The sequence below is a fragment of the Pieris brassicae genome, chromosome 3 (genome assembly GCF_905147105.1).
Source record: "Pieris brassicae chromosome 3, ilPieBrab1.1, whole genome shotgun sequence".
NCBI classification, from domain to species: Eukaryota; Metazoa; Arthropoda; class Insecta; order Lepidoptera; family Pieridae; genus Pieris; species Pieris brassicae.
This window is the reverse complement of record NC_059667.1, coordinates 13,820,026-13,845,093: the sequence shown is the minus strand read 5'-3', so window position 1 is coordinate 13,845,093 and position 25,068 is coordinate 13,820,026. Positions and strand designations below refer to the sequence as shown.

Sequence of the window (25,068 nt, the reverse complement as noted above, 5' to 3'; positions counted from 1 at the left end):
TAGTTTGAACTCAGTTATTATGAATTTGTAAAACACTAAGCTATATTATCTAGAACATTTATTCTATTTTGATGAATAATTTTATAATTTGAATGTCAAATCTCATAAGGTCTCCAGAACGGAATTTTAAACCATACCTAATTTTCATGTATTTTTATAGAAAAATTCAAAACGATGCAATTTTTAAGGTTTCTAAAAACAACGATTTGTATACAATGTATGTATCGATACGTCATTCGTAGTTTTGCGATTAGACAGTTAAAAGTTGTAACGGTTTTTACGGATGGAAGTTATTATTACCGCTGTCTAAACCGGGTAAATGTTACCCTAAAGTTCTTATGTAGATACACAATGCTATTTGATAAAAATATAAATAGAAACTTAGAATTTTACGATCTATGCGACGCAACCAGTTACTTAGACATCGGGTATATAATAGGCGGTCATTGCGCTATTAGTACAAGAGTTTACAATAGGGTCGTGGGACGCCTGAGGCATCCGTCATTCCGCTCCTGTTGCTTTGTTTGAAACGAGTAGCGCGGGTATGCGCTACTATATGCGCTATTTATATGATGTGTAATCATATGTTTCACGTAATATAATTTTAATTTGTGACAATGAAACTAAAAGTGAAAAAGATTTAGTTACCTATAATATATTTGAGACTAAACGTTTACGTATTATTAATATAATGGGGAGAGGAGAGTTTCTGTTCTCAGAAAAAAAACAAAAATCTCAGTCAGATTTAATTAAAATGTATGTGGCAATATATGCATTACTGCATTTATATATATATATATATATATTATAGAACAAGATGTATTAGGGCTAATGAGCCTACGAGAGGGCAGTTATCGCAACAGCAGAATGAAGCCCGTTTTAGTGGGTTGCCTGCCTTTGAGAAAGGAGTATTCTCTTTTTATAAACAATTGGAGATACCTCCCGATCTTCATCAGATTCGATTCAACAGTTCGGTAGTTAAATATATATTATTGTTACCGTTAATCTTCTCAAGATCATCCCTTTATAAGGAATACCCAAGTCGTCAAGCTGACTTTATAAGAGTTCTGTACAAGAACCAAAAGAAATTTAATAATGAATTGACAATAAAGTAGTTTTAACACATTTGGTTATTAACATAAACGATTTACGATTATTTGCTCAATTATAAGAATATATTAAAAGTATGTCGAAAGTTATGGATTCCCTAAGAACATGGACCGGTTTGACTTCTTTTTGTTTAATGTCATGCGCAGTGGCACCGGCCGGTGTTTTGACAGCAGACATTAACAATAATGACGGCAAACAAATGATGACTGTCGCTATAGAAATTTCGTCTGATAAAGAATGCTGACGCAAAAGGAACTAGGAAGACGGGGTACAATCGAAAAATATCCTTTTTGCTCACTCTTCTAGATAATAACAAGTTTAACAAGGAAATTAAAAGCCCTTCACCTTCCAAGGTCAATTCATCTGGAAAGTTGTGTTGACAATAGTGCCTAAACGTGTGTTAATTTCGTTCGACCAAATATGGGAATGAGATAAAGAAACTGAATAGAATTCAAGTTGTTAGGAACCTCTTGATGTACAATAAAACGTTTCTACATATAAATTGGATGGTATGAGCTAAAACTTTCTCTTAGTTGAAAAAAGGCCAATGTGAAACGCCAAGCAATTTTAAGTAAAGTTCGTATCAATGGATGTATGGAATGTTTGGAGGTGGTCAAACGCTTTTTTCAAAATTATATTCAGAGCTCCTAAGATCGATTTTCGGCGAAAATAATAGTTTTGAGGTGTCCAGGGATTTTACAGAAACGGATCACGGTTATTACGGGACGTTATTACGGTGTTATTACGGGACTTCACACACACTTGTGAGTACAAAAACAAAATAACATTATTAATCTAGGTTTCGCTCTGAACCAGTTTCAGAAGGAGACACAGTCTAATATATTCAGTATTCAATGTACGATTGTTTGTTAAAAAGTCACAGTTCATCATTGACATGCTGTCAGTGTATGGTATTGTATCAAAACGCGAGTACAGCTAGGAGACTGATACAATGGGGTTAGTGGGTGGTGGCTACAATCTATGCTAATATACATAGGCTTTGTATTTAAAGATCTGAAGAGATCGTCTTTGTTTGAGTGTTTAAATAATACTTATTTAATGCGATTTTTTACATCTCGCGCTAGTCATTGAAATGAACCCTTGTTATTTACAGATAATTTCGCCATTCGCTCCTATGTATTAAGCTCCTGCTTACACAAAAATAAAAATATATTTATAGATTATTAATTTAATCAATAGATATTTATATAATTTTAGACTTAATCAACAGATTAATATTAATTATTCCATTGTACTTCGAGTAATCTGTTGTTACACGAGCTTATCACTTATTAAGCCGGAAATTTTAATAGTATATGAACAACAAGAAATGTATAAGTAGTGTGGATCCATATTTGGTTTGAGATAAAAATACGACGTTCAACGTTTTAATGATAGTTTTTTATTAAGTTACTAAAAATATACTATACTTATCTTACTTTCGACCACGTATAATATTAGGTCCTTACATATGAAATTGGCGTTTTGTATGGGAGGAACAAAAAATATAATATATTTATAATATAATATATTTAATTAATCAAAGTATGAACCGTTGTTTTCTATGCACTTTTGCCATCTCATAGGTAGTTCATTGATCCCTTTACTAAAAAAAACAGTCGGACGGGAATCAATAAAATCTGTGAAGGCGATTTGGACTGCCCCATCAGAGTCAAATTTTTTCCCTTGCAAGAAGTAGTCCAAATTTCGAAAAAAATGGTAATCTGTTGGAGCAAGGTCCGGGGAGTACGGAGGATGTCTTAGACATTCCAATTGAAGCTCTTCTAATTTGGTAGCCTTGGTAGTCTCTTGTGCAGTGTGTGGTCTAGCGTTGTCGTGAAGTAGCAGTGGCGTGGAGCGATTGACCAGCCTAGGTTGTTTAGCCGCTAGCTTTTCCATCATGGTTTGCAATTGCTGACAATAGATATCAGCCGTAACAGTCTGGCCAGATTTGAGAAAACTGCAATGAACAATACCGGCACTAGTCCACCAAACGCTTACAAGTAACTTTTTTGGGGTTAATTTTCGCTTGGGGCAGGATTTGGCTGGCTGGCCAGGATGCAACCATTGTGCTGAGCGCTTCCGATTATCGTAAAGAATTCATTTTTCATCACAGGTAATGTTTCGGTTTAATATACCTTTATTATTGTGCCGGTTCAGTAATGTAACGCAGCAGTCAACGCGCGTTTGCCGGTTTGCTTCAGTCAATTCGTGAGGTACCCACCTTTCAAGCTTTTTAATCTTCCCAATTTGCTTCATGTGAATTAAAACAGTTTTATCACTAACACCGCAGCCTGCAGCTAACTCGGACATGGTTTGCGATGGATCCGCTTGCACAATAGCCTTCAATACTTCATTATCAACTTGGGTCTCAGGCCGTCCACGGGGCTTGTTCTGCAGGTCGAAATTTCCAGAACGAAAACGTTGGAACCAAAAACGAACTGTGTTTTCTTTTGCAACATGACCGCCATACACATCATTCACCCTTCGAGTCGTTTCCGCAGCACTAGTGCCACGGCGGAACTCGTACTCGTAAATAATGCGATACTTCAAGTTTTCCATTTTGTAAAATGAGTGATGCAAACGGAAAAAAAAACAGAAGAAAAAACAAATGAATGACGGTCATCGAAGCACAAATACACGAGTAAATAGCTGTACAAATTTGAATTTGGAATTCCTTACCAAAGAGGAGAACTTCGTGATTAAAGTGGCCAGTACGAAATACGCCAATTTCATATGAAAGGACCTAATATATAATAAAGGACCTAATAAAGGAATATTGTATAAAGTTATAATATAAATACACACATTCTGTTGATAAATGTCATTCGCTATATAGGAACGTTAATAATTTAAATATAACTAGTAGAAACGTAATAATAAAGAAATAGTATTTTACTATTTGATATTAATACGTTATATGACAAAGACTAATTAGTGTTAACTCCACGTAATGTTGCTCAATTAACGACGAAGTCCCAAAAGGGTCGAAATCACTTGGCTTTTGTTGATGTAGTTTGTCTTCCATACTTCCATGATACACGCATTACACCTACTGTCAATAATGACAACAATTTAGTAATAAAGTACTTTTTAAATTGCGTTATTTTGTCGCTTTATTATCCACAATAAACTCAACTATCGGCATCATGCATACGAATTTTCTAAGAAATTCGTTCTTTTGTTTATAAATTTAGATTGGAATTGGGATTATTTGCTAGACTATTGTTAACCATGACTAATAAGTAGGAGTCATGGATTATCTATAAGTTTTTCTTCTTTCCATTTAACGACAACTTTCTATAACGCTAGAAAATACACAGTCCATTCAGTGCTGTTATATACAGTTTACACTGTATTTGCTTAAGTGCAGGCACCGAATGAGTCTGTCAGAATTAACTTAAATAGCTAAAATGATTAGACTGTACCTCTGCATGTCAAGTTTATATGAAGGATACTGGTAGTAGTTAACAATATTATAATTCTTATTAGTTGTAGTCGTGATTTATGCATTGCATTCACCTATTAATTCTTCTTGGTATCGCTATCAAAACACAGTAGGAAGATTTCTTAGGAATGGGTCATTCAATAAGTGGCTACGGATTGAATGCAGCTAAACAGCGATAATAAATCAAAAATATTTGGCAGTCGTTAAAAAGTTAATATAATTCGTTTTAATTGAATTCTATTTATTAGCAATGAATAATTTCCCGTTTTTCATAAAAATATATACACGTTTTCAAATAATTTGGTTAATTATCATTATTTAATGTTGGGTATGTCAAGGTCTTCGATTACTACATATGGCAATTTAAAAAAAATATAAATTGTCAAAAATACCGGTTTAAGAGAAGTCGTAAACTTGTGAATAAAATGGTATAAATTTATTAATGGTGAATCTTATAAATCATAAAATAGGCTTACGTTTTATTTATTTACACTTCGTTGCATTAAACCAACACAAATAACATAATACATAAAAAATATAAGGGATGCAACGTGCGGCCTTATTGCTAACAAGCTATTTCTTCCAGGCAACCCCAGTAAGGGAAAAACTAAAAAAAAAATGATGAGTAAAGTGGAAAAAGTTCATAACTGAATGTTATATTAAAAAAAGAATAGGACGTTTACGTATGTAATAATTATTTCTAGAGTTGTCAACTATAATCTTTTATTGTTTGACTTGTTCAAATGGGCTCAAGACTGTGACTAGAGATTATAGTTTCGACGCCATTACGGCTAATCGTGATTCGTTCTGAGGGACGTAAAGAATTCATATTTTACACAGAAATTTTCAAAAAGAAATGGATGCAGATTTTCTATGGAGCTAAGGAGTATCTCGTTCAGGTACCTAGTTTTTAAAAATGTCAATGTATTCGTATTATAATACGTTAGATTAGTACTGTTGGCAAAATTTTGACGCGCGTTTTCAATTCGCAGCTAGACATCGTGGTATTTACCTACAAGCCATCAGATGAGCGCGAGATCAGGGATGTAACGTCTGTTGAGTGTTCCATTGAGCGCGCGCTTACATCGCGAATGCACGTTTTTTTGGACTTGTTTTCCTATTCAGTTCAAAATGAGTGAATCTGAATATATGTAATGTAACCAATAATAAATAATAATATCTTCTTCCTCGTCCATTTTCTAAGCTCCATCGAAACAGACTGACGAGCTCACGAAACGCGCGTTAGCGCTTGTCATTTGAACTCGAAATAAATTAGATCGCGGGTTGACCTGCATTAACAAGACCTTATTCGTAAAAAAAATTAATGCCATGCTCCAAGGCCTGGGCCCTGTGTATGTCCAAAAATCTGGAAGCGTTCGAAATCTGGGTTTATAGACGTATGCTTAAAATATCTTGGACATACCGCATACAAAATACAACTGCAACCAATACTGGACAGATTGCATAAGGATAAAGGTTAAGAAGTTATAATAAATAAATATCAGAGGGGGTCTGGTCCAATGATAATAGTGCAACAACATCTGCGCTTAGTCAAACCTGATGTAGGTTGGTGGTTTGGTCTCGGTGGGATCTCTTCTTGTTTTCTGGGGATTGCTTTATAACCAAATGCCGTGATGTGATTTCACTACACCCGGTAGGTAGGCAAAAACAAGATTCATAAATAAATTAAAATACTGAGCATGTCTGATATCAAGTTACAAATCAGGATAGTTCGCACTATAAAAGAGGAGTGATAGTTTTTAGTTTTATGAGGACTTTCAAGAATTAGTACCGACTATCACTATATACCAAAAAAGAACATAAAATTTGGCTTAAAGAAAAGTAAAAATAGGCGTTTTAGAATCGGGATTAATTGTTGTATAGAGAAGTTGTAAATGTAAAATGTAAATGTGTGTTCAAGCAAGCGTATCTTCCAGCGTCAGTGAACCAAACTGGATGTTCCATCTGTCAAACATTAACAAGTCATAACATACTAATGCATAATACACATTACCAGCCATTCTTTTATGTCCATTTTTGGGCGTAGGTCTCCACCATACTCCTCTAACTCAACATACTTAAAAACACGATTCAATGAAATTCCCAGCAATTTAATGCGAACACTTGATATTCGTATTAATTAGATTGTTTAAGATTTGCATGTGGTGGAACACAACAGTAACATGCAATTAAAACACTCCACTCGTCTCGCGTCAACGCATGTTAAGGTCAACCGCTAGTGATGTCTTTCAAATAACATTTACACGATATAGTTAATGGGTTATAGCTAATAATTTAATGATTATCATTCTTTTGCAACCTTTCGTATCATAAATGTTAAGGAAAGTAAGACGTATTTACGTTTTAGGTTGAGCAAGGTGAGTTTTTCAGCGGTTTTTTAGTAGTTTATATATAATAATATTGGAGCTGGTGCTTTTCTCATACTGCCACAGGGTCCAAACCTTTTAAATGTGTCTTAATTTTCTATTTATTATTTTTTTATAAATATTACTAGATAGGTTAAGAAAATTGGAAATACTTTATATTTATGTGTTGGAAGTCATATAAAAATGTATGAAATATGGTCTAGCAGTTAAGAGCTGTCTCATTTAAAATATCGATATATACATTCCTTCCCTATCAGCGTCTCTTTCGTAGTTCATTCACAACAAATTACAATGTTACGACATGCTAATGTAGGCAATGCCGTCTGCAAACTGATTGGACATAGAATCTATGCGAAAAATTTATCTTTCATATAAAAATGATAGCTTAGCTGATGGATAGCTGGTCTACAGAGTAAGGTACATTGGTGAATTTGTATTATATGATTATCTGTGTCACGAAGTACCATCAGTGGTTACAGTCCACAGACCATAATAAAGGGATGTTTATCTTATTTACTTATAGCTTCATGTAATCTATTACTAATTAGTTCTTGATACACTAAACTATAGTTAAGTATTATTTGATTAATTTTCGTATATAAATCATAGGTTTTACTGGTAGAATTCAATATACGTCTTTCAATATTTAGTTTGGAAATCAAATTGATTTATTTCTATACTTATATCGAGCAGGGACCTGACCGATAAAATGAGATTTAATACGTTTCCCTTATTTACGAGCGTGTAAATTCAAGAATTTTATTACATTAATAACTGACAAATTTACACTGGCTATGGGTTTCAAGGTGTCGCTTTATGAGCCGAATAACAACACATATTTATTTGCTGTCTCCACAGTTTAGTAGCATGTATAAAGCGGGCGGGAAGAATACTTAATTTGAGTATAAAAATAGTTACAATTTTAATATGTGTAAGAATACAGATGATGAGAGTGTGAGAAAGAGCTCAATTTTACAAGAGGAAAAGGGTTTAAATGCTTTTAAAAACGAGGAACCCGCGACAATTGGATACATTTTGGCAAAAGGAATGAAGTCACAGAAAAATTGAGAAGAAACTAAATAAATGTCTAGCGCATGTTACCAAGGTCAATGGCAAAGTGAAATAATTACCAGGATTAAGAAATCTAAACAAATGACGTAGATAAAATTATTTGATATAAGATGACTGTACAGATAAGATATAGTAGTTTCCGAAGACATCTTAATTAATACTATGGTACGTGATTGTGAACACGCAGAATTTATATTGTTATTCAATCCAATAAAAATAATAAAATATAAATTTTGCATATGGTACTGAAAAAACAGTGGTTAAAAATATTGTCTGATATATATTTTTTAACAGACAAAATGAAAGACATACAGTACAATCTGATCACTTAAATTTGAAGATTAATGGATATTATTTGTTATTCATTATTGGATTATCTAAACTGTTTATATTTCAAAAGTTTTTCGTTTCGATGGTAATCAATGTTTCATTTGAAATTCTACACCAACTAATCCAAATAATCCATATAGTCTATATGGCGTAAATGGTAAATGTTTGAAAATGTGGAATTGGAGTTGGAGTATATTACATTATACAATTAAGGTCTTCTATGACACTGATTTGTCAAGTCTAAAACTATATGTAAAGGAATATTACTTAAATACTCATCAGTTTCTCCATAGATACGGTAAGTCTAGTGGGTGTAATAAAATTTTAAATTAAGATAAGTTGGCTGCAATTGAGAGCGCGTAGGACGTGTAGAGGACGCATAAATCTGTCCTTGACTGTCGGAAGAAAATGGTGAAACGACGTCTATAGTGAAATGTGTGGGCGCAGGGATTATTTACTAACACAACGACACGGAATTATTGTCGGTCTTTGTCATACCTTAATGAGCTTCTAGTTAGGAACATCTAGAAAGTCTATCAGAGATTAAACTAATAAAATTATATATATCTTCCGACATTTTAGTAAATAAAAAACAGTCGTTCTAGAACCCTATAGTGATAATCCCCCCAATAAGCATAGTCTGTACCTGTTATGTGCAAACGTATTTTTTAAATCTATTATTTAGTAACAAGATTGTTTACTTAGATAAGAATTAATATGTTTGTATAAAAGGTGAATCGTTAGAAAATTTTAATAGTTAAAAAAAAGGGAAAATAGCTTTGTGAAAATTTACACAAAATGTATAATTTTATTATAACTATATTCCTGCCGAGCGAAGAATTAGTATGGATTTCGTGTAGTTTAAACATTTTTTCATTTAAATAAAACTATAAGAACATTACAATAATCCGTTCGGAAGTTTGTGAGTGTATTCATAATACAGACAGGATCGGGATATTTTTATTCTATAATGCAAAGATTTTTTAATGGAGTCAAACATTTTCTCTGAGTAGAGTGACATCCGAATTTACTTAGGATATATCTTGAAGTTAATATTTGCCTTAGACACACACACTCACATAGAAAGTGCTATATTCATAAAATACACAATTGTAATTATTCCTCTATCCATAGAGTTTAACTTGATGTTTATCTTATTTTAATTAACTTTTGATATCATGTTTCATGAAAATATGCTTAGATTTTCCATTAAATTTAATGTTTGTCTAAGCCCCATAAAAGTAAGAAATGACGTCGTAAATTATTGTCTCTTGCACATCTGTGTAAATATGAACGCGTGAATTGCCTAATAAACTTGACTAAATTGATAAAGTTTACGCCACTATGGGCTAAGTGAATTTATGTAATATACTCGTACTAACTAGGAAATCAAAACTCAACTTTAACCTTTGAAATCTTAGTTGTAAAAAGCATCTTTTCGAAAATTTATATTAAAAAGTCAATCGTGTACATGTATAGAATAAATTCCATGACCATCTGGGAAGACAATTAAAGGAAGTAAACAGAATCGACCTGAATGTGGAAGCTTGAGAGACGATGTGGGGAACCAAAGGCAGTAGGCAAAAGTTGTTCTGTAAGTTCGAAAGGAATTCCAATCTTAATTTCAGTATACGTTTCCGTATTAAGTATTTCACAGTTTAAGGTATTAGCAATATGCATGTTAAAAACAATGTCAATATAACGTTTCGTTGTCTGATAACGTCATCAATAGAGGAGTCGTCGTGGTAATACTGTTAATAGTTTATTATTATGATATATAAAAACAGCAGACAATTCATTTATTATAATTAACAATCAAAATAAATAATATATTGCACTTGTAGATAAACTTTAACCCAACTTGTAAATGTATATAAATCGATATCATTGTTCATTTTTATGTTAATGCTTTATTTATCACCAATAATGTTCATATTATCTGTTGCTCATATAGTTGTTATAGTTTCCAAGGATAATAGAAATCCCAAAATGTTTTTTTTTAAATATATATTGGCAATAGTTTTAACTTTATACCAGATTCAAGTAAAAGGTTGGGAAACTACACGCGAGAAAAAATAAACAAAGACGTCAAAAGGAAATAAAGGGATAAGCTAGCTAAAAACAAAATATGTACATAAAATCAACAATGTGCTGGATTTCCATGCACTGATAGTTTCAAGATGCATTCGTTTTTTAAATTACGCGCTAATTCGTAATATATGCAGAAATTATTGTATTACTCTGTGAACATTTTATATTATTATTAAAATCATGTGAATATATATTCCTATAATATATTTTGGAAAAATAAAACTTTATCAAGCAATAACTATCTATGTACTAGCCGCGTTCTCATAACCTATAAATCTACACGCTCCGCTACCGTAAAATTATTTTTAAACATCACATCTGCTTTAAGACGTATCTTATTACCTTGGCGTCTGCGCAAGTTCAGGGAAACTAGACAAGGAAGTTTTATTGAACTATGATTTAGGTCAGACACTTCAGAACATTCGTAATATTTATTTTCACGTTTGCAATATTCTTTTGGTATTGAAGGCTTGTAATGTTCATCTGCTCCAGGTTCAATTTTTTTTCAATGTTTCAAAAACGATTATTGTTTCGTCAGGAATTAAACAGCCACGCTTGCTATATATGCTTTATGTTATACCAAAATACAATATATTTTATATAACAATTTAGTTTCGAATCACATTTATTAATTGGCGTTAAGATTTAATTTTATTTTATATAATAGTTAATGTTATCTAAATAAATAAATAAATTAAGAAACAAAAAAGGAATATAATAAAATGTTATGTTAAGAGTATTTGTTGTATCCTAGAATAGTCCATAGAGAAATCATAATTTAAATACAAATATGACAGCAGGACGGTAGACAAGTAGATATTAAGTTCACACTATATAACCATGCAAGTTACGTTGCGTTTATAGTGGCAACGTTTCACTCCAAACCAAGTACGACAAAATCAATAATATACTAAAATATTGTCTTTTAAATAATAACAAATTTGAAATAAATTGCGTAAATAAGATTGATATTCTTGATAACAGATAAAATCACGAATATATTAAAAATAACAATGGGTACCAAATATTAGGCAAAGTTAGTACTTTTGGTCATTGACATGGTTCTTCTCACTATAAATAGTTTAACGGAAGTTGTTCACTATTTTCACATTATTGTTTGTCATTTATTAGGTCATTTTAAACGTCTAGGATTTGGTATTAGGTCAACGATCCGTAATTTAGTTTCCTAATTTATTATAGCTTAAACATGCGTGTTCCAACGTTGACCTAAATGTTTAGTAAAGTTTTTATATATTCAAAGTCGAAACTTTTGACATACGGGGGCCATGCTTAGCGCTAAGTCGCATCTATGCTGACTTGGGTTATCTCGAAACTACACATCTGATCACCGATGGATTTGTGTTTGTCTGTGCAACTCGTAAACGAGGAACATCGTAAGGAAACCGGCAAGTTAAAAGGCCGGCAATGCACTGGCAGTATGGGCATACATCAGATGAGGCTCCTACTCGTTTACCATATGTTATATTTTTAAAAAAAGATTAAGGCTCCTGTAAGGCTGTATCGCTTATGGCTGGATATACTTACGATAGGCACTTGAGAGCCTTTTAGGAATGTCCATGGGCGGCGGTATCACTTAACATCAGGTGAGCCTCCAGCCCGTTTACCTCCTATTACATTTAAAAAACATTCTTCTTTGGTTGTATATATAACCACATCGGTGTGCTGTGTCGTATTTGTTGGTAAAAATACAACTAAATTTTACAAACACAGATGTCAATCAGTAGCCATTTTATCGGTATAACAACATATATCACGTGATTTCTTCCAATCAACCAGGGTAAAAATTTAGAAATATATAAAGCTGATTGACAAATGATTATTAGTTACTCAATTCTCTCTTCATTAGTATTAACCGCTTTTAGTAATGTACTTGAATTAAAACACGCGAATTAATTGCTTACTCTCACTACGATGAAGCTGAAACTCCACACGTCGTATACACGTAAACCAAAGACAATATCAAAATATTACGATAGACAAAAATGTTCAGTATTCTTTCGACCATAATAGTTGTAACAGCACCTTCTAATACCGTAATCAGTTTTTCATGTAAGCGTATCAATTTAATTCTAAAAGGCAATCTTGTGTTATTATGTCTACCTTTTGGTGTTCGGAATAATATTATCTGCATATTAAATGATGGAAAATTACTTTGATGGTTGGTTTGAATAGCAACTTTAGTAATGAGCGTATTTAGTAATTAACGGGACGAACATGTATTGAATTCTGTACCAGTATTTGTAGTATTAAACTGATATTAGTTTACACAATACCGAAAGATTTGTGCTTAGGCCAATGTGTCTTGTGGTTGGTTAAAGCCTCGATTCATTTCATTCTGTCCTCTTTCCTAAATTTCCCCTTAAGTTTCGAGTGTCTTTATTGTAGTGGTTTGTTTTTCAGTCTGTTATAGTGTTTTGCTCTCAGTATATTGTATGTAATTTTGCCCACTAATGCTAAACGTTTATTTCTTTATGTTATGACGTTTGGTTTCCTTACAATTTCCTTCAACACCAAGACTTGGCGATTAAAAAAAGGTGGTGGGGAGTTTCTTGTCAGTTCATATCGTCGGCTACGCCTATGATTTGGGAACAATTTTTTTAAAAATTGACGTTCATTAGTTTATATATGGTTACCAATATGAATATTTTTTTTATTTTATTTTAAGTTAGGCGATGTTAAATTAGTTAGAGATAGTTAATAATCTTCTTTATTGTGTCATGCATCCAAAGCGGTTTTTATTAATGTGTGATATCACGAATACAGTTGAATTTTTATATGGACTCAATCGTAACAAAGAAACGTATATTTTATATTACGTATTCGTACGTTTATATTCTAAGAAATAAATACTGTAATCTAACACTAAAAAAATGTTCTACATTTGTATTCATTTGCGATAATTATATTTATCAATGAACGAGTTACATGAGCAACCTAAATATTTTTTACTGTGAAAAGACGACGTTCTTTAAGAAAAACCCATTAAATAATTATAGTTTATATTTTAAGTAATCATGCGACTTTTAGGCATAATTTTTACAAATATCGATCGATCAATCTTTATGTAACATCTGTGATAATAGTTTGTATGAGTATTGACAGGTGAGTGCAACAACTGAAAACTGAAGGCTTCGGAGCAAAACAAATTATTTTGAAACATATTTTAATTACTTACCTTTCCTCATTTCTTATTTACGGCTACAAAGAAATCTTTATCAGTTTGTCCTGCACGTGTGTGATACTATAGAAAATCATAATTAAAATATTATCTATACTTAAATATGTGGATTGAGGAAAGACTTTAAAAACACGTGAGTCATATATTTAGTATATAAGGAAAATACACCCTTTATTAAAAACAATTACTATAGAAATTTCACATACAACCAAAATCATGGCATCACAAACGTAACTCGTTTCCTTATGAATAATAAACCTCGGTTCGGTTAACAATACCAGATGTAAGCGTGAAGGCCTCGCCCAAGTTCATCCGATCAACGACCGCTCCTTATCATTTCTATGATAAACTAATGGTTACCGACTGTCATTTAGCAATTTTAGGCTATAATTTCTTATATACCATAATTATTCAAAAGTAGTTTTAATAAACTTTAAATAGAATCTAGAGATAATTTGCAATACCTAATTTTTTTAACTTAAAACACATGCACACATGAACAAGCCATACTATATTTGGAAATGGTCATTAGAACCATAATATTTTAAGAAAGAACCAACAAATGCTATGAAATTTTTTAGTAAAATAAAGTTTTGCGGAAGTTTATAAGCCCGACATAAAGGTATGTTGGAAGCTCGAAGACGTTCTAAGTACCGCGACTGCTAGCTAAAAGCTCTTAAACCCGGTACTAAACCGAATAAAGGGAAAGAAGGAAAAATACTCATCACGAATTAACAATCTGAGACAGGCTCAGGAATCGCTGGATACGTGATTCAGATACCCAAGGCACCATGATAAAAGAAACGCAAGTTAATGGAACATATGTCGCTACGAAATCAGTTCCACTAACGGAAATCAAAAGATAAAGTTGTATAAGAAAATATATGTCAATTTTAATTACTCAATTTTCACGTGTAAATTAGCATTAACACAGCATGTAGATTTCGAGTTTAAAACAAGAAGGTTCTAATTGGAAGTCGATATACGCTGTAAAAGCAATTACAACTGTTCTATTGTTAAATTAGTATGTCTATAACCTAAATACTAAACTTGCGTTATTACTATGTGAACACAGCCATTTTAAGTGGATAATTTCCTTATTAGGTTATTAATAATTATATGTCTATAAAAATAAAAAGTAATTGTAAAATATGTTGCTAAGCGCAAAACTCGAAGACTGCTGGACCCATTCGAGTATTTTTTTAAACTTATTCTTTAAATTTTAAGTTTTTATGGAGAGAAAAAAAATTAAAAATATAAAGTTTTATTTAGTACTTAGTCCCTATGGGTTAGCTTAGCAACACATATATGGAACATGTTACTCATGCAGCCATGTTTTATATAGAAGGTACCTTACTAATTAGTAAAAAAATCATATAAGTTCGCGGGGGCTTCTAGAATATTATAAAATAGTATGTTATAGAAACGATCGGTAATAGTTGACCAGTAAACATTATTATTTACGTACGTGTTAATATTTTGTTAGTTTAGTTTATAGGAATAACCTATTTTAGGGTATGAGGCTCGATGTTCTTATATTTTCCTCCTAAAGCTATATAAATTTTTCTAGACGTTCGAAAAACACATGTTACATAAATTTGTATAAGACTCCTCCCAAACCATTTAATTGTAACACACACAATATTAATATATAATAAAAGTTTAAACCAGGAAAAAAATATGTTAACAATAATATTCAGTAAGCCGGCCTTGAGTGGGACCACAGATCAGTTCAGTTCACGGCGAGGGCTACTTTTATTACTCGAGTCCATTTAAACCATTTAACTGACGTAAGTCTTTATCAGCAAGGTTATTCCACATATATTATGAACTAGGAGAGTTTCATAAGTAACTTGAATTCTAAAATTTTCACGGACTTATTGAAAATAAAATAAAAAAACATACGTCAATTTAAATAAAAAGTCTATATCTTCTAGTAAAGAGTGTACCAACTCTCGAAATGTATAGACGAGCGGTATCATAGACGAAATGTTATATCCATTTCATTTTCCTTTTAACTTAAAATAATAAGGAAAATGAAATAAAATGTACGTGTCAAGACAATAAAATTCTTTAATTAGTAGACTAGTCTGAGGATTGAGAGTGGTGACTAAGAAACTGATACTTCATGAAAGTACTGCAAAATCGTTTTAATTGATACTAATAGCGAGGATGTGTTAGCGTGGCCTATATTGGATACGAAATTGATGAAATTGCTTATTTATTGCATGACTAACGAAAAGTGTTGTTTATTTAAAGAATTATTTGAGTGATCGTTGGTTTTTTAAACAACTCTCGATTAATTTGAATGTATGTACCGAAATATGAATAAAATATTTTGCAGCAACCTAAATCATATTTTTAACTGAGACAATTGATTGTCTCAGTAATTTATACTTTAAAACCATTTTCCGTTGAATGCAATTAGCACATGTCATGTCATTCACCTACGAGCTATATTTACGTCAATTTTTCGCAACACATCTCTAAACGTTCAATTAACTTCTAATTTCATTAGTTGAAAATGAATTTTTCGTTTACAATTTACAAAACAGGGCCTCTTTTTATTGCGCTACATTTTTACATCTCTTGTCTTTACAGATAAAAAAGAACGAATGCTTTAAGTAATTCTATTTTCAAATTATAATCTTCATTCAATTTGTATTAATTGTGCCGACTTTATGCTTTTATTAGTATTTTTTATCAAATACAATGTTTAATGTAGTTATAAATACATATACAAATTTTGACCTTTCTTTGTTGTATCACATATGTTATCATGTGTCAAATGTCACACAGACCTAATGATTAGAAAATCGATTAAGTTTCGATCAGTGAAATGTATAATAATTTCCTTGAATTAACAGAGAGAACTTCCTCCACAATATAACTAATAGCGTGAGCCACTGAGCCATTGCTTGTAGTTCCAAATACCATATCGACTTTCTAGATAGGTATATCTAAATTTAGTTTTAAATTACTAAATACCCTTAATGCTCGAAATTAAAATAATTTTATTTATAATTCTAAATTCAAATATATATATAAAGAGTAAATAAATTTATTCATAGACTTACCTAGTTATAAATTTTAATTTTTTATTTCTTTCGCATTTCTTATCATAAATTAAGAAGTATAATGAAATGTTATTTAATCAAAATGAATTCATGACTATTTTAATTTTATTGTCTGCACAGATGATTCCGTCTCTTTCGACTATTGTTAAAACAATTTTAAAATTAATTCATAATTATTTTCACCAAAATACCTTAGCAACACACAAAATAAATATTTCCTTAACATATAATTATATATTTTAATTTTACAATGCCTATTACGGCATGACACACACATATTTTTTAATATTCCATAAATTTTTACTTAGAATAACTTACTTGGCTTAGAGTTGCATATTGTCACTCATCCAGTAGACAGAGACGATCCTTAAAAGTGAAAATTTCGCGACGCCCCGGTTACTAAATTATTCACTCGGAACAGTCGATAGTGAGAAACTAAAACACGTGTTTACGGTACTAACGAAAGTGTTTGTTAAAATTCGAATTATTGGTTTATATAGAATCGTGAATGCGTTCGGAGTTCGTATGGGATTTGCCCGTGAAGCGGAGCGCACGACACGACGAGTTGCGAACCACTGGCACGTTACACGGTGTGCGCCTGCTCACCGAGACAGACCAACTACTGTTTCGCCTTACAGTTTTTCAATTTTAACACATTACACTTTTCCGAGGCGGATTTACCGCACTACTGCTTCAATAATCATTGATAGCTCAATCGAAAAATGTAGGAATTTAGAATAATATAATTCTCTCATAACAAAATAAAATACCTTGCTCCACCATATATATAGCCACGAGATAGCTAGGATCTTAAGCGTAAGACGAATGGTTATCGACTTAGTATGAGGTACCAATTAAATTGTAAGAAATTAAATTTGAAAAAAAAACATTGAATTCCGGTTTTAATTTCCAAAATACTTCAATACCAGCGCATTAGACTCCTTTTCTATAGAAAACTATGGATAGAAAAATTCACCACTCGCAGCAATGACCCGTAGAGAATTGGATATAGAAACGATAGAACGAAGATATTAGGAATTCTAGGAGTGCAAAGACAAATTTATACTGGAAAGGCTCTCTTAAGCACACGTAAACTTTAAATTGCTAAGTACATGAAACTTTGTATTCCGCAACAAAACTGTAACCAATTACCGAAATAGACTTGTTGAAAACACTTCGCCCTCGTTTAATATAGTGCTATGAAAATGTATGATGCCATTAACTGGAAGGTCAGGCGCAGACGGTGATGTCACCAATCAGATCACAACTAATTTATCGACACCACTTGCTGGGGATTAGGGCCCGTAAATATTCGATTACCAGAAGTCTATGTGTGAAATTTGCGTGGTCCGGTGGTACCGCGGGTTTTTGAGATCTATTATTGAATACATATATGGTTGAGATAACCCGAACAAAAAGATAGCTAGCAAAAGCAAGATTGCACCTACACATGTAGTTGTTAATTGGTAACATTAACTTATTATTATTCAATAGATCTTTTTTTAAAGAATGTAGCTAAAATTAAGACTATGTAAATTTAAATGAAGTCTTTGATATTATATTCTAAGGCAATTGTTCAGTCTAAAATAGTAATAAAAAAAAATAATAAGCATTTTTTGACGGAACGGCAAGTTAGCGAGCAAATTATTATTTTTAGTTCCTTTTATACACGTGAGTTTTTGAAAGAAATTATAACTTTACCAGATTATCAAGCGTTTAATAAGCGTTTTAGAATTTAAATTTAAAATCATAAAATTCCGAGCTGTCATATGATTTACCGCATAGTTAAGTTAAGTTAAGTTACATTATATATACCTTGATACAAAGTTAACAGTTACGTCCTCAAAGACAAAACAATAATTAATTTCTATAAAGCACATAGCACTCTTTGTCTAGAAAGTAAGTTTATGAAAATAATAAAAATCTTTGCATTAACTCATAATGATATATACGACCAGTCGTCTGTTTTACATTTTAGTAACATCAACATTTCTACAAAAAGTACTTAATTTTTGCGGCTCTGTGCCAAATTATATGATTTACAGCTGCGCCAAAGCGCCACTTACGTAAACTGACAACGCCGTACAAACCAGATAATATAATTAGCTAAAATAATAGGTCATTTTAAAACGGGTGACAGACGGTAACTTGCAATGTATTTAACATATAAATAACTAATAAGATTTGCGGGCTAAAAAGTACAGTAATGACTGTTACATGTATACACTTTTTGATATTGAAAAATATTTATAAACAATTCCTTCTACGTAAAAAAATAATACTAATTAAAAAAATATTACATTAGATAAATATTAAGCCTTTAAATATTCTATTGTGTCGTGATTCCTTTGTTATAAATTAATATTTAGAACAGAATTAAATTTGCCGACAAAGTTTATTTTTAATTAAAAGTAGCTAGTAAATTATGTAAATTTTACATGTAAACTCTTTTTATTTAACTGTCTATGGAAATTAGGGCGATGTTTACTTTTTTAAAAGGTTTAAAATACCAGACAAGTTGCTCTCATGCATGAGTGGTTAGGGCCGACAGGCGCCTATCAATTCCAACAATGAACAAATTACTTCTATCAAGGCTCGTGACTGACATGCCCTACCAAATACTGTCATGTTAATCATATCTATTAGGATCTAATTCACAGAAACAAAGTAAGGAATTACTCATATTTTTCAACGATTCCATGAAAATTCGTAGTCGAATATTCTTGTCACCTCACTTGCACCTAGATTAATAAGCCACGAGTTTTAAGCCACAAGCTTTAATTACTTCCAGGACGCTTAATTTGGTTTTTTAAGACTTCTGAAATCATCTGTACTTCATTTTTTATCTATTTACTTTACAGAATAATAAATTAAATCATGAAATTTTATTCATGCGACACTAGAACTGGCTGGAACTGAATTAATGAAAAAAGATATAAGGAAAAATCGAGTTAATAACAAATTAATTAAATTACCGCTTATATTAATTTTATTATATTACTGTGGCCGAAATAAGTATATTTAATCAAAATTAGAATAGGACATAATCTTGTTTAGCGACTTACCCTGAAACATACGGACCGACAGTGGTTTAATGTATATGATAACTTTATATATTTATATGAACAAGATTTATATCTTGTAATCTGCATGGTTGAAATGCCGGTTAATCAGATAAAAACCGTTTTATTTTTTAACTTACATAATTGTCAGAACTCATGTTTAAATCGATAGTTAAGAGAATAATTTCTGATCTTCGATTATAAAATTAATTCATAGACAAAGATCGTTATCAATATATTCGAACGAAATAATTTGAACTACGTCAATTCAAATTGCGTCTAACTAGATTCGATTACCTTGAAGAGTCAACAACATCACAACAATAACACAAGAACGAAGAACGTTCTGTATTCTAATATCAATCAAATCAATGTCAGAGTCCCACCGACCTATTTCCACAGAACACCACGGCCATTCACCCAGTGATTTCATCGACCTAGAATAAAAATTCGCACAGATACAAATTGATTTGTGGGAATATTTTAAGCTAGACGTTCTAGATCAACTCTAATTTTGAATATAATAAAATATATTTTGTTTAAATGTCCATTTTCGTGTTTGTTTAAGGTTTTCATTGATTCAGCGATGAAGGAACAAATATGCTTTTAGTATATTATAGATTTTAATATATGTTAATTGCAAGTCATTATATAAAACTTGATATTTTTAACGACTCTATAAATATATAAATTAGACCTTAATTCATAATTACTGCGCAAATTAACTGCTACAACTATAGCTTTATTTAAATCTAGAATATAACAATAAGTAAATACTTCATGTTAAAAAAAAGTCAACAAGTACAATTTAACAACCTTCATCCTTTAAAATATCTAGTCGCAGCACTCTAGTAAAACTGGTTCAAACGTTCGAGCGGCAAAATGCGTTAAGGTGTTTTTAACTTTATTAAAAGTTTCTTGTTTACAAATGAAGCACGCAGCACACGCACGCAACCTATTCGTTTACATAGGTTTCTATATTTAATAAGAACACACCCATATTGGAATCGGGCCACATCATCTTTAGAAACAAGCTTTTGAGAGACAACGAGGTAGTGGGGTAGTCTTTTGCGAGTTTATTATATTAATAAAATGTTTGAAACTAAAAAGGCCTTCGATAGACAATTTTAATTAAACCAGCGCACTGTTAAAATGTAACATATTTAATGTAAATAGTATTATATAGTAGATTATACGGAATATTACGGGCTATTATCTCCTTAATAAACATCTCTTTGCCAGCCCCTTGCAGAGGCTGTTTCAGCGCCGAGTAATCAGTGACTCACGTAGTCCTGGAATGCGTGGCTGTGGCTTCCCAACGAACAGAAATCCTCGGAGTAGTGAGGTCGCTCGGTGAAGCCTCCGAGTACCCAGGGCAGGGCAGGGTACTTAACTTCTGAGCATCCTTCTAGCCTTTTTTAACCAGGACTCTACGCACAATGGACCAAATGGGCGTCTAAGTACGAAAACTGAGTCCATAAATAAATATAAATAAATAAATCGTCTTCTTCAGTCGTGCTCTTCATTTCTGAAGGTTGGGTCAGTGGCGCTGCACATCTTCCTCTAATGTCCCTGGATTCGGCAAGCCTCTGCACATGGGTAAGACCTGTAATCGTTTATTTGATCAGTCCAGCTAGAAGAGGGAACGGGGGCCTAGAGGTCTGGTGCCCACTCTGTCATTCACGATAAAACTCTGGATCTCTGCGTTTCATGTTCAAAAAACTCAGGATGCGTTGGTAACAAATTGTCGATAGACTATTTTTTGACTCTAACGGTCTTAGTATGGACACGTATGTTTCCTAAGCTGTCAAGGGACTACATACATACATACATGCATATAGCAGATGACTAGAGCCTCGTATACTAGACAAAGTTATCGAAATGTTGGTGCTGAGCGTAAAGTGCGTAAATACAGAGATCCTTAAATGTGTTACTTTGAATTGTAATTATAGCTAAACTTTTTTTTAAATTGCGGCCATATCTATTGTACATAATTTAAAGCGTGAAAGCGTCACAGTAAATCTGTTCTTTATATTACGGAGACCAGACGCCTTGGGCGGGCGGGACCAAAACACGGCTATTTACCCATATTTAGAAGGAAGGTTAATTTGATTTGGTGCAATGTCTTTGTCCATAAATACAACTGTTCCTGTTCAAGTTCAATTTGTAAGTACATTAATTGATATTTACATTTGTAACATGTGGACGTGCTGTGCGTACGGAAATTCCGCGAAATGTTAAACAGTGCATCTTGTTTTCGTTTCAGAGCCGTAAACTAAATGTATATTTCATGTAGGTAGGTTTCCTCGAACTTGACCTCAGGTTTAATATAATTTATTATAAAATAAAACACATTATATACATGACCAAGACAAGACCTTTGAGGTAGGAGTATAGTCTTTCTTTGAACAATTGGAGGTCGTCTCTCTCCGTACTCGTAAATCAAAGTAAATAAATTCATAAAACTAAACTAAACAATATTATTAATTTAGTTAATATAAATTTCTTAAAACTTTTTGAAATTTTTTTTGCTTAATAATAATTGTCTATGGCGTATCATCTTTAATACTACAGTTTACATGGGAAACATAAAAATAGCTAAGGAATCATAGACTATAATTATATGTATTACATAGATGGAGTTACAAACACGTTTCTATTACCTTATGGAGTTACATCCTGTGTCAGTAGATGTAGGTGAAACCTTTAATTAAAACTAGTAACTAGCGTCATGTATAGTTTAATTATTGAAATCGTAGTTTAGTAATTAGAAGCTTTGTAAGATAATGTCGAACGGTGTAAACTTAGGCACTAAAGCAGGATTCGTGCTTAGAATTATGTTAGTTGGGAAAAGCATGTTTGCTAGCTTTGTAGACTATTGATATTTTATTTTAAAGAAAAAACTTATTTTATATTTGATTAAAGCACACATATTAAATAAAATACAAACACTAGCATTTTAATAAAAACCCCAACACGCCTTTAAGTTGCTGTCACCAGCAACACTAATTTTCAGTGGACTTGTACTTTCTTTCAGGGACAGCTTACATTAAACAAAACAAAAAAATTAACATTAAGAAGAAAAATACATTCGGGAAAAACGATTTTTACCCTTCAGATTCTACCATTACCTGTTAAGTTATTGATTATAATGACCGGGAACTGTAAAAGAGTCCCGTAAAGATCTCGTAAAGAGTAGTGAATCTGCCACTGTCAGTGTCTTTTTCCGTCCCTACTACCTTATTTTTTATACTATGATCCTTACATTACGTCATTACTGGCCTGGTGAAATTAGAGAAATACTGTTGGCACAAGATTACTCTTTGTGTGTTCTGGAATAATAGTTTTTGTCACACATTTGGCAACACCTTTGGCTAGTATAATAAATAGCAATTCCTTTAGAAACAATCTTCCCATGGAAGTCCTTCCGCAAAGTCATTATACAAGGCCTCTTGGGAATATTAAGGAGGCACGTATATTGAAATTTATTGCTTGAGAACTATTGTCTGGGTGACTCAGATCCTTTGAGCTTGTGTAACGTGATTGTCAAATATGTACGTAGTTTAATGTTGTGTATCTCGGCAATGACTTCTGTATAAGACCATTTAATAGGGACTAAAGTTGCTTGAACTTCTTGTACTAGGAATTAATAGAAATATAAACGTATTATATTTGTATCTGCTATTATTATTATTATAACCAGAACTATTATCGGCGTAATAGATAACATACATCATGTTTTGAAATGATTAATTAAAATTGTACATAAGTTTTACAATTATTACCATTTTTGCAAGTAAAAGTGATGTCAAAAATAAACCTGGATTTAAATTTTCGAATAAATACTTGTAATATTGAGTATCTATCAACATCATTTAATGAATAACTAAATCGTATAAAACCAATAAGTAATAATTAATATTTAACCAATGTATTTACTTTATTAATTTGTGTCAAAGATCGTTATGATACTAATAAGAAAAACCTGGACTAGACACAAATCCTAATTGAATTAAGATATAAGATAACGATGTGTCAATCATTTATACACTTTATTGTTTCTAATAATTAATTCAAACATTGGCACTTAAACAATCGATTTCGTGCTGATTCGTACAAACCCAATTTAGAACGCTCTGGAAAATTTTTTAATTAATATGGTCTATAATGGCTCCAGTTGTTCGACCTCATTAATAAAATAAATGATTTAAAATACACATACAATATAAAGAAATCTCAAAAGTATTGTTTTACTTTCAGTGCTATAGCTATTCCTTAATTTTTAATTTGGTTTTATTAATTGAATGATTACGTAGAGGTCAGTGTCCTAATGGGACATGGCGCAGACACATCCTGTATTTGTTTCATATTATCTATGATTTTAAAGTCATTCAAAGTGCAAGAGGGGAAAAATCTTTTTAAATTTCGTACAAATTGCGTTATTGCGTACAGGAGTTATATTAAAGTCTTGACTAGAAGACTCATGCTGCTGGTTTCTTTTGATGTTTTCTCTACACTTATTTATCGACTTTGGACCCAAAACAAATTATTATCTATAATTTCATTCCCGCCAATTCATTGACACAGTATTGAAAATACATTCAAAGGGGAACTCCTACGTATATTGTCGAGCCCTCTATTGTACACAGGTTATTTTTATGTAAAATTCTGGCGCAGAGCGTGTCATTAAACATTGGGTATTACGTACCTCAACGAACAGATTGCACAAACTTGCTTTCATATTAAACATGTGCATTAATTTTAAATTATTAGTGTAAATGCGTCGAGATTCGATTGTATTGATGCTAATTTTCTGTCGCCTACATTGTAAAGCCATCCATTGCTAATTTATGTGTATGTAATGTTTTAAAATACATTTGTAGCGGTACAAGCTTTAGAAGAATCAACTATAGTCATTTGAGGTAGAAATTAATTTAATGTTTTTCACACACGTTTAATTCACACACCCTTATTGACACACACCCAATCACGCTTGCTTTTATTTTGTTTGTTACTTTAATTTAGTCATAGTATGTAGTCATCTCTTTGTATATTTTCTGACCGCGATGGAAGACTGGTGACCTGTTACCACAGGACTTCTAGTCTTATTATAGGCAACGGCCTCTCACAACATTAACACTTACAGAATAATAACCCGTAAAATGCAATATTTTGAATTGGCACATAAACGTATACTTATCTACATAGCAACATTTCTGATGGCCACTTTTTTATGAACACGTTCCAATTTTTTTCTTTCTCTTCCGTAACTCACACAAACGGTAATGGTATT

The 25,068-nt window shown here is 32.0% G+C and overlaps 1 protein-coding gene across 1 annotated transcript in view; it reads right to left on the bottom strand.

Annotated features, from left to right (window-relative positions):
* LOC123706752 (A disintegrin and metalloproteinase with thrombospondin motifs 7-like) overlaps positions 1-17,319 on the bottom strand; it is a 65,148-nt gene extending 47,829 nt beyond the window's left edge. Inside the window, exon 1 of the mRNA XM_045656139.1 lies at positions 17,032-17,319. The gene's annotated coding sequence lies outside the window, so the exon portion shown is untranslated. The remainder of the gene's footprint in view (positions 1-17,031) is intronic.
* Between the last annotated feature and the right edge of the window lie 7,749 nt (positions 17,320-25,068).